The sequence below is a fragment of the Labeo rohita genome, chromosome 3 (assembly GCF_022985175.1).
Source record: "Labeo rohita strain BAU-BD-2019 chromosome 3, IGBB_LRoh.1.0, whole genome shotgun sequence".
Classification (NCBI taxonomy): Eukaryota; Metazoa; Chordata; class Actinopteri; order Cypriniformes; family Cyprinidae; genus Labeo; species Labeo rohita.
This window is the reverse complement of record NC_066871.1, coordinates 22,388,254-22,400,702: the sequence shown is the minus strand read 5'-3', so window position 1 is coordinate 22,400,702 and position 12,449 is coordinate 22,388,254. Positions and strand designations below refer to the sequence as shown.

Sequence of the window (12,449 nt, the reverse complement as noted above, 5' to 3'; positions counted from 1 at the left end):
ATTTTTTTTTCAACGTGATTTTTAAAGGGCGACCCCCCTCGAAACACAATTAGGCTAGTTTTAAGTAGCAATTGGGCGGGTTTTGTTGTGAAAACCTGGCAACCCTGATTATTACTCCAGTCTTCAGTGTCACATGTTCCTTCAGAAATCATTCTAATATGTGGATCTGGTGCCTAAGAAACATTTTTCTTACCAATGTAGAAAACAGATGCTACATTGATGCTTTGTGGAAAAGTGGGCGACTTCCAAATGGCATTTTTGTGCCGTTAAAAGGGAAAGTTCAACCAAAAAAGTGGAACCTCAACAAAAAAACGTGTACTTTTTCCCCTGAATGTGATTTTTAATGGGGGACCCCCCCTCGAAACGCAACTGGGCTAGTTTTGAGTAGCAATTGGGTCGGTTTTGTTGTGAAAACCTGGCAACCCTCATCATTACTCCAGTCTTTAGTGTCACATGATCCTTCTGAAATCATTCTAATATGTAGATCTGGTGCCTAAGAAACATTTTCTCATTATCAATGCAGAAAACAGACGCTACTTTTGTGGAAACATCATGTGAAACATTTTTTAAAGGACTATTTGATTAAATTACACAACAAAAATATTATTTGAATTTTTTTTTAGCAACAAAGTCTCTTAATCAATTTAATGCACCTTAGAAAGCAAACTTTTGAATGGTAGTGTACATTTTAAATCGTTTGAAGTCATACTGCATATTTGATGAACAGATAAAATTATCATATTTACATTATTATTTACTTAATAATACTTAGTATATAATATTCCCCTTCAGTGAAATGCTAACCAGATGTGAATCATTGAGTTGAACATGAGAAGTGAATCATTCAAGAATTCATTAATGAATCATTCAGACCAAGTTTGTGAACTGAATCAATTTACTTAGTAAAAAAGATTCAGTTTAAAAGAACAAATTCATTCACAATGAATGATTCTGCTCTCATAAATGTGCATTTTCGCTACACCAAACTTTACTTCAAGTGCTCTGCCCTTTGGATGAGGCCGTAGTGGTGCTCACTTGAATGTAATTCACCCATTATGTGCGTTAGCGTGAGCATGTGCACACGTATGTGAATATATGTGCATTTATTTTCCTTTGTGCCAGGGAGAGGAGGCTCTGCGTCGAGCCTGCAGTTATGCCCAGAGATATTTTTTAAACTTTCTGCTTGCTGCAGCTGTCCTGTCATGCTTCAAGCGCTCTGGAAATCATATTGTCTGGAACAAAAGAATGACTGAATCCCAGTGTAACAACTGCCTCTCTGACATTACAGATGCTCAGGACTGTTAAAGCAAGCTTCACTGGAATTACTGGCAACGGAACGGACCGCGCGTCCGCACGCGTGTGGCATTGTTATTTAAATCAGGCAGCGCTCAGGGCTACTCTGACAAAAGCGGCAACAGAAAGAGTCAAAAAAGCAAAGCTCAAATGAAGAATAAAGAAGGGCTTGCAGGGACTGTAAATACGAATATCGTGTCATCATAACGTTTGTACAGGCGGCACGATATACTCACCCAACTGAAACGCAAGGGTGGGGGGAAAAACATGAGAGAGAGCTCTTGAAAAATACTAGTTTTTCAATACATGAAAGGCTGCAGAAGTGGAAGGGAAAAAAACAATCTGTCTTGTGTTATTACAAGTCATAAACAAAAGAACACCCACTCCTCAAGGCAGAGAACAAAGAAAAACGGAAGATAAAACGCTAAAGCAGTGTAGTAAACCATCCAATGTAAAACTGACAAGATGTGCGCCGTCTTTATTGCTTTAACAAAATTGCACTTTTCCTATTGCGGGAGGCTCGGTTTAATGGCGTCGTGAGGCAAGCGGCCCTCTGCAGAAGAGACAACTGGGGTGTTATAATTGGAAATATGCTTTTCCATTTACTGCTCTTTCAATAAACGTATAGGAAGGAATGCGACGGGTCTTTAGGTTGAGGCAAGGCACGGTTGGCGGCCATATGTGCTGTTTTAAAGATCTCATTTCATGCTCTGTGCATATGGCTGCCTTAATGGCTCAATTAATTGATTCCGAAATCAATTAATCGATTCGCCCCTGTCTATTTGCCGTGGGGAGCCGGAGGCCACGGTGACTGATCTCGGGGTGATGGGATGAGACGGGGGAAAAGGAATAAATCTATAGGACTAAAATAGAGGCCGGCGGCAGAAGCGGAACGCATTTTGAATCGCATTCACGGCGCGAGCTGAAACATCCAGGCACTTGAAATCCTGCTTTCGTAATTCAAACAATACAATACTTCCAATCGGGAGAAATCGTGATCGATTCCAGCGGCCTAAAAAGAGCCCAGAGATTGTGTTGCTCCCTGTAGGAACGAAAGGTGAGGGAAAGATGGAGCGATAAGGACAGGGATGTGAGGGAGGACAGCGGATCAGCCTGGGAGACCTACTCAATTACTGATTGGGGACTCACAGAGTTGTGAGTGTTTACCATTCATTGATCTCACACTGAGTGCTAAATGGCAAACAGTGACAGGGCTGCCGGTGTGTGCTCTGAGCACACACACACACAAAAACACACAGCCGCTGGAGTGTAAGAGCCCACACGGACACACATATGGCAGCGCTGGACAGAAAAAGATAACCTAACAAAGCACAGTGAGGACTTGGAGCGTAAAGTGCCAGTAAAATATTTTCCTTTTCGAGGAATTTTTCCAGCGTGGAGAATGTGGAATAATTGCATCAGCCGTCATTGATCCAGGAGGGAGTTTTTGTTTAACTATGTTGTGTGAAAAGATCATTAGGAAAGGTTCACACACACAAAAGTTATAAATAAATACATTTCCTATATAGTTTTATGCAATGTATATTTAGTAGGCTCATGCAATTTTCTCTTAATGCCTCTAATGTTCCTTTCAAACACATAATTAAACAACAACTCCCCCATGAATCAATGACGGCTGATGCAATTATTCCACATTCCCTGCACTGCAAAAATACCTCAAAAAGGATATATACATCAGTGGAGTGCAGTGGTGCTCTGAAATGAGGAGGCAAAGTCCTCACATGTTTTATTTTTTGTAATTAAATGTAAATTCATGTCCCAGTTACATTTTCTTGGTTAAATAAACATTACTTTAACTACTAGAATAAAAATCTATAATGTATTTTTACATTAACAATGTAATCAATAAAGCCAAGTATAAATCTCATCAGTTTAGTGTTTTTAAGCATTTTACATTTATTCCAAAATAATAACTCAAGGCACTAACAATTTAAACAATATATTTTATTTAAACTATTATATGTTTGTGACCCTGGACCAAAAAACAGTCATAAGGGTAAATTTTTTGAAATTGGGATTTATACATCATCTAAATGAGCTTAATAAGCATAAATAAGCTTTCCACTGAGGTATGGTTTGTTAGGATAGGACAATATTTGGTCGACTATTTGAGTGCAAAAAAAAAATACAAAATATTGAGAAAATCCCCTTTAAAGTTGTCCAAAGTTCTTAGCAATGCATATCACTAACCAAACATTAAGTTTTGATATATTTATGGTAGGAAACTTAAAAAAAATATGTTCATGGAATATGATCTTTCCTTAATATCCTAATGATTTTTTGCATCAAACAAAAATCGATAATTTTGACCCCTACAATGTATTGTTAGCTATTGCTACAAATACAACCATGCGACTTAAGAGTGGTTTTGTGGTCCAGGGTCACATTTTATTCAAACTGATGTTCAGCTGTTCTTTTTCATAACAGACTTAATTTCAAATCATCGGTCATCAAAACTTGGTAAACCCTGGTCGAGATATACCTAGCAGTAATATACCTTTAATTTCAGCAAGTGTGTGAGTTGTTTACTATAAAAGATATCAGTATTTCCACTGACGCCATAATCAGTCTGCAGGTGCTCATGTGAGCCCAAAATAAGAAATGCGCTGTGTAAATAAGTTCAGAGTGCTTATTTGCATACTGACCTGGTTGACCAGCTGTTGTGCAATACGGCGTTGTTAGGCATGACGCGAAGCGGAGCGCAATTCATTGTAAACCACGGCTTCACAGGGCTTATTGCTTTTATAAAACGGTTATTCCATATATGTAGTAAGGTTTCACAAAATAATACAGAGCAAATAATGATAATGATATTAATAAAAAACATTATTCTTCAGCCAAACTTTGTAGTTCTTCAGAAACGGTTGTTTTTGCCAAGCAACACACAAATGTAAACAAAAGTATATGTTTGCAGTGTAATTTACAATGAAAGCAGCTTAACTAATCAGAATCAAGGACGTTTTATAATTACCATTTTAGATCGACAGACTGTAATGCTGATTTCTATTTGAACTGAAAGCATAAATCTAGGTTATCTGCTGCCGTTTACAAAGCACAAAAACCACAAAACTCTGACATTTTACTCACTGATGCTCTTCAAATGGCCGCGCTGAACCCAGCAGTGCACTTACTTACTTGCTGGCAACCCACCAAAATAAAAGCTCGATGATTTTAAGTTTGAAAATGATGAAAATTCATATTGAAAAAAAAAAAAAAAATAAATATATATATATATATATATATATATATATATTAGCATTTTTTTTTTTTTTTTTGCATCTAAAAGTGCAATAATATTATTATCACTATTATTTATTTTTTTTAATAGTTAAATTGAATGGGTCACACTATACATAGTGTGAGGACCAAAACAAATCTGAAGGTGCACCTCTGGCCATAATATTGTTCATTCAGACTGATTTGCGCAATGTATGCGTAATGGAACGAGCACGAACACAAGAGACGGGATTTTATTTATGAACCAATCACAGCTGATCTTAACCAGTCATATCCAGTCATATTCAATCATATAATTTCCTCCTCTCACATGACTTTCTCCCATTAATTCTCAATTACCCCCCATGAAATTCACTGCATGCTTTAGGGGGTTTGTTAAAACTCAGTGGGCTCAGGGGAGGTGAGGGAGACGTGGACTTCTGCTGTAATTTGATCTGCTGGTGTCGCTGTTGGACAGTTTTACTTTAGAAAAACAAGTGATTTATATGCTTTTTTGTGTCATATTTTGTAACATTTGTGTTGCAAATATTTTCCCACACTACCTTCTGGCTTCCAGTCCAATCTGTGTCCAGCTATTTTTATCTGTACAAAACAGCTCGTTTTGCTGCTTGATACTGCAAATTGGTGTGACTTAACATATTATTCTAATGTATTATCTTAATTATGAACACACTGGTTTTTAAGTGCAAACAGTTGTTATTCTTCTAATTATTTCCCTATTATTTCACTGAACCAGAAGTCTCACCCATAGGCTTACTTCCGCATTGAAGAAAAAGGTGGATGTATATAGGAAAAATATAAATACACATTTTCCCTATACATTTTATGTATATGCATAGGAATATGGCCAGCTACCTAGTTAACCTAGCTAAAAGGAGAAGAACATTCTTCATTCCTTTCTTGGATCAATTCTGGGATGTATGCCAGGTAAAAACACAGCCTGTGTGTGTATGTGTGTGTGTGTATAGCATGCATACGGCTGACAGTTTACATAGCGTGCCATCTGTGCAGCATTCTTCTCACTGGCAGAGGACTCCAACATGGAGGGGAAAAACAATAACAAACACAAAAAAGGCTTCCAGTTAATCTTTTTTGGTATCAAAAGATTCATTAATAGTCGTTCATTATAACAAACGCACATTTTGCTGCATTGTTGATTTTACATGAGCAGGAAAAATAAAAAGCAAGCATTTGTGGAAGATAAACAAACCGAAGCCACAGCACGTTCAGAGCTTCAGAGTGTTGCACGCTCATTTGTGAAGATGTTCTCACGCGCAGACAACCGCACAACAGTGCTGAGGTACAACACTGAGGGTTTCCTGCACTCAGTGAACCACGGAGGCAATAAAAGACAGATAACGTACACGATGCTATTTTCAGCATAGCAACATTACTAGGATGAAACACAGTAGCTGTCTAAGTCAAACTCCTCCACCATCCGTCGACCCCCAAATGCTGCACCAGAGGGGCTGAGAGGGGGCCGATCTGCAAGATGTCTGCCCTCTTGCGGGTACGGCCCATTCCACACGTGTTCTCCCTTAAGGAAAGGCAGCTCTCACTCTGGCTGGATGAGGATGGGAATGGGGCCATTTCTCTTGGGAACGCACGGGGGAAGAGGGCCAATGAAGCGCGACAGCAGTCAGAGCAGCAAGCCAACACACTGAGCTGACATCTACGCAGATTAGTCAAACACCGTCGGTGAAACCGACATCTGGATGAGAAAATATTTTTTTAAATATGAGATCAAATAAAGTACTCATCTTTCTGAAGCGACACTATCCAGCAGTGACGAAAAGTCACTTGAGAGGAAGCAGTACCTCCATGTCACTATGATGGGCTGATTATAGACAATGAGATAATGCCTGGCTATCATGTTCACATACTGCCTGAAAACCGGCCTGAATAGGTCAAACTGGCGGCGACGGACGGGCTAATTACAGAGTAAACAATTCACCCACTTGGACGTCACCACTTTCTGTATCGTCCGAAACTAAATGAACTTGAAATGATCTGTGAGTGGGCAGGTTTTAACAACCACTCAGGTCGGTTAAATTAAAGGTCCACCCCTGCGTCTGTGACCGTCATTACACCCATGGTGTTTACTGAGAATTTGATGACTAATGTCCTGAAAAGAAAGTGACAATTAATAATAACAGCCATAACAAAACTGCTGGCAGCAGAAAATTATTCCAAATTCTTTCTGTTGTATTACTGTAGTTATTTTTTAAAGAATCACAAACTTAGATATAGATGCAACTTGGTTAATGAGCAGTATGTTAAAGGGATAGTTCACCCAAAAAATAAAATTCTGGCATTAATTACTCACCCTCATGTCGTTCCAAACCTGTAAGACCTGTTCATCTTCAGAACACAAATTAAAATATTTCTGATGAAATCCGAGAGCTTTCTGACCCTGCATAGACAGCAAGGGTACTACCACGGTCAAGCTCCAGAAAGGGCGTAAGGACATCATTAAAATAGTCCATGTGACATCAGTGGTTCAATCGTAATTTTATGAAGCTACGAGAATACTTTTTGTGCGCAAAGAAAACAAAAATAGCTGTCTATGCAGGGTCAGAAAGCTCTTGGATTTCATCAGAAATATCTTAATTTGTATTCATTTTTGGGTGAACTAACTCTTTAAGATAAATGCATTTTGGTAACATTTTGTTTTAATTTATTCATTAGCTACTTCAGCAGGTATCTTGAACTAACAAAGAACAGTTCATTAGTAATCCATTTAGTATAATGTTAATTCATAAATAAACTCTACTTCATTGTTATTTTTAAACAAATGTGAATTTATGTAACTTCAAATAACACTGTCTTGTTACCCGAATGAACCACAGCTGTGTTTTTTTTTGTTTTGTTTTGTTTAGTAATAGTTGTTCATGAGTCCTTTGTTTGTCCTGAATAGTTAAACTGCCTGCTTTTCTTCAGAAAAATCTTGTAGGTCCCACAAATTCTTTGGTTTTCAGCATTTTTGTGTATTTGAACCCAATGACTGCATGATTTTGAGATCCATCTTTTTCAACCGAGGACAACTGAGGGACTCATATGCAACTATTACAGAAGGTACAAATGCTCACTGATGCTTCTGAAGTAAGCATGATGCCTTAATAGCTGGGGGGGTGAAAACATTTTGAAAGGTAAATTTTACTAACATCTTCTGGAAAACATGCAAGTGTCTTCTGTAGCTTCTGAAGGGCAATATTAAATGAAAAGAATATAACGTTTAGGCAAAATAAGAAAAATGTACACATCTTCATTCTGTTCAAAAGTTTTCACACCCTGCTTCTTAATGCATTGTTCTTCCTTCTGGAGCATTAGTGAGCATTTGAACCTTCTTTTTTTTAATGTCTTAAATGTAAAATACTAATACAATATCAAATATTCCAGGTTAATTTATTAATTTATTTAAAAAGATGTTAATTATTCACAGCGGTAATGATGTGTAATGTTAGAATAATGTTAATTCATAAACTCTTCTTCATTGTTAATTTTAAACAAATGTGAATTTAACTTCAAATATTAAAAATGTATTAGTATACACTACCGTTCAAAAGTCTGCAAGACTAAGGTTTTTGAAAAAAGGCCTTTATGCTCAGCAACGCTGCATTTCATAACGTGAAATTAATAACATTAATAACGTGAAATGTGAAATACTGGCAAAGCTGAATTTTTAGCAGTCTTCACCATCACACAATTCTTTGGAAATCACTGTAATAGGTGATTTTGTGCTCAAGAAATGTTCCCATTATTATCAAATGTTAATAAATAAAAAAAATAATAAAAATGTTGTGTTGCTTCATTTATTTTTTATTTACTTTATTTGTTTAATTGTTTAATATTTTTGTAGTAGTGTTAATTTTGTCAGCTATTTTTTAAATGTAGTCTTAGTCTTTTAATTAGTCTTAGTCCGGGGTCAAATGTACTGTAGTTTCTAAGTTATCATATTTGTGACCCTGGACCGCAAAACCAGTCTTAAGTAGCATGGGTATATATGTAGCAATAGCCAACAATAGATTGTATGGGCCAAAATATTGATTTTTAATATTTAAATATTGATTAAGTAAAGATCATGTTCCATGAAAATATTTTGTAAATTTCCTAATGTAAATATATCAAAACTTAATTTAAGATTAGTAATATGCATTGCTAAGAACTTCATTTGGACAACTTTAAAGGTGATTTTCTCAATATTTTGATTTTTCTGCACCCTCAGATTACAGATCTCAGGCAAATATTGTCCTATCCTAACAAACCATACACCAGCTTTCAGATGACGTATAAATCTCAATTTCAAAAAAAATGATTACTGGTTTTGTAGCCCAGGGTCACATTTGAGAAATTTATTTGTACATTCCAGGTATTGCACTTTCACCAATAAGCATAAATCAACAGAATGTTAACTCATACATATGGTTTATTTTACCTCATCTAGTGTACTGATTTCTTACAGGCTATTTAATATATAATGTAGTATCAAAGAGTTAGATTATACACTCTCTTTGTCTACATTATGAAAACTGGTAAAAACAAAAGATATTATAACAGTGAAATTCCTTACAGTAATTCCAAATTGCAATAATGCTCTCTATTAAAATAACAGCGGTTAACTGAGTGCATTTTTTCATCAACCACAATCACAAACAATATAGTCAAGATCTCATGACAGAACACAGACAGGCTCAATGAGACTTTCATTTAAGCTGAACATCTCACATGGAGATCGCTAAACTTCAGCTTACTTGTTTGTCTGTGTTTTCAGATAATCGCTTGTGCTTCTGTAATGAAAAGCGAGTGTATGCGCATGGTTGCCAGATTGCAAAAAGCATGGAAAACACCAGGCAGAAAATGTATTCTTTTAACAGAGAAGCTCTGGAGGTAGCAGAAAGTTATTGACTCCAAGCTTTTTAATGGTTTATTTAAACATTTTTGTAAAGCGTTACTAAAATACTATATTATAGGTTGCCTGTGGAAACTAAATGCTGTTCCGCATGCATGTCAGAAATCCACCACAAGCTCACACACACTGACCACTACGAATATGGCGGGAATCCACGGCACTCTATCAAAACAGCAATGAAAACCATCTATTACGGTATAAAAACGTCCCTCTGGGGGCTGATTGGTTATCACCTACTCCAGCAAACAAAAAGATAGGAACAGGGGAAGTATCACAGTCTAGGCCTCTTTTGTTTGCAGATGAAGGATCAGTTGTGAGGAACGACTTGGATCTAAAAACAGCTCTAGCCAGATGAGGTCATAGCTTTGGACGTCTGTAAAGTTTTGCTTTCTTTCCATAACACTCGGCTTGGAAAGTGAAGGGAAGAGATAGACAGAGCGAGAGAGACACAGGGAGAAGGAGAGAAGCAGGGGGGGAAAATAATGGCTTTTCCAGATGTGGTTTTGCTCCCTTCTGCTCTGGCACTAAAAAAGAAATTTGAACACTAAGGTAGGACAGGCAATGAAAATCTGGCCGCTGTTCGCAAGAAAGCTCACATTTTCCTTCAAATCAGTGAAACGGTTTAAACATTCTGTCTTGGAAGAAATAGGCTAATTACGGGAAACATCAGGAGTTTCTCCTAAAGATGAGTACATTTTTGGACTTTCTAAGGTTGAACTGATGGTTCACCCTCAGTTAATCTTCTTTTACTATGTTCTCAGCCTCATGTCATTGTAAATCTGCATTCTATTTTTTTTTTTTTCTCAATGCAGCACAATAGTAGACAGTTTTGAAGAAAAGTTGCACAGCTTGTGCTGTTTGACATATTAGTGACCGCGTTTGTTAAAGGGGTGGTCAATCAGCTATTTTTGAGGGCTTGATTGTGTTTATGGGGTGCACTGTAACATGATCATGCTTCATTTTTTTTTAAAAATCACATTATTTTCCACATATTTTACTTTTATTATACACTGCTGTCTCCGTTCTCTTAAAAACGCTCAATTGACTTCCTGGCTCTGTGAAGCTCTTCCTTGCAGATGTTGTTTACACACTAACTAAAGTTAAAGAAGTGAAATCAAAATCAAGGACCCCTTTAAGCTCCAAAAAGCATAAACAGCTTTATAAAACTATTACAAGTAGGGATGAACAGTATGGATTTACTGTCAAATTGTATTATATTTAGAGAGAACTTTAGGATTTACAGGGTGCTGGTGTATTATCTCACATAAAATCAGGTGAAATAAATTGAAAAATTTGCTAATTAACTTTAAATTGCACAATTCAAAGTCATGGCAATCATGAAAATGGGTCATACTGCCCCACTACCATGGGGCAAAAAGCCCCCCAGGCTTATTACAGAATATATTTATTAAAAAAAACAACAACAACATATCATTGTAATGTTTATTTTTATGTCTTTCATGTAAAATACTAATATAATATCACATATTCCATGTAAATGTATTAATTTATTTAACAAGATAATCAATATACGTATACAGTTGAGGTCAAAAGTTTACATACACCTTGCAGAATCTGCCAAATGTTAATTATTTTACCAAAATAAGAGGTATTATACAAAATCCATGTTATTTTTTATTTAGTACTGACCTGAATAAGATATTTCACATAAAAGATGTTATACATATATATTCCACAAGAGAGAATAATAGTTGATTTTATAAAAATGACCCGTTCAAAAGTTTACATACACTTGATTCATAATACTGTGTTGTTACCTGAATGATCCACAGCTGTGTTTTTTGTTTAGTGATAGGTGTTCATGAGTCCCTTGTTTGTCCTGAACAGCTAAACTGCCTTCTGTTCTTCAGAAAAATCCTTCAGGTCCCACAAATTCTTTGTTTTTTTAGCATTTTTGTGTATTTGAACCCTTTCCAACAATGACTGTATGATTTTGAGATCCATCTTTTCACACTGAGGACAACTGAGGGACTCATATGCAACTATTACAGAAGGTTCAAACGCTCACTGATGCTCCAGAAGTAAACACGATGCATTAAGAGCTGGGGGGGTGAAAACTTTTTGAATTTGAAGATCAGGATAAATTTAATTCATTTTGTCTTCTGCGAAACATGTAAGTATCTTCTGTAGCTTCTGAAGGGCAGTACTACATGAAAAAAGATATTTAGGCAAAATAAAAAAAATGTACACATCTTCATTCTGTTCAAAAGTTTTCACCCCCTGGTTCTTAATGCATTGTGCTTCCTTCCAGAGCATCAGTGAGCATTTGAATCTTCTGTAATAGTTGCATATGAGTCCATCAGTTGTCCTCAGTGTGAAAAGATGGATCTCAAAATCATACAGCCATTGTTGGAAAGGGTTCAAATACACAAAAATGTTTTTTTATGTCTTTAATGTAAAATACTAATATAATATCAAATATTCCAGGTAAATTTATTAATTTATTTAAAAGATGTTAAGTATTTTACCGAAATAAGAGGGATCATACAAAATTCAGATTATTTTTTATTTAGTGCTGACCTGAATAAGATATTTCACATAAAAGACATTTACATATAGTCCACTAGAGAAAATAATAGCTGAATTTATAAAAATGACGCTGTTTAAAAGTTTACATATGGTTGATTCTTAATACTGCGTTGTTACCTGAATGATCCACAGCTGTTTATGTTTGTTTGTTTGTTTGTTTAGTGATAGTTGTTCATAAGTCCAAGAAATACAAATCTAAATGAATCAGTGATGAAAAAGCCCACCAATCCCCAATTTAACAAAAAGACAAATTTCTTATTTGAAGCCAAATAATAACTGTGGTGGAAAGACAGAAAAAAGTCATTATTCACTGATGATTTACACCTCATGACATGAAGGTGGAAAATAAGAACATTAGATTTTTGGGGGGAACTTCTTGTTACCATGCAGAGTACCACTGACTCTTTCTATTTTGGGATGGAAAATGCTCTTGAAATAA

The 12,449-nt window shown here is 36.1% G+C and overlaps 1 protein-coding gene across 7 annotated transcripts in view; it reads right to left on the bottom strand.

The window, feature by feature from the left end:
• Nucleotides 1-12,449, bottom strand: part of rbfox1 (RNA binding fox-1 homolog 1) — a 324,483-nt gene that overhangs the window by 49,830 nt on the left and 262,204 nt on the right. The gene's annotated exons all lie outside the window — the stretch shown is intronic.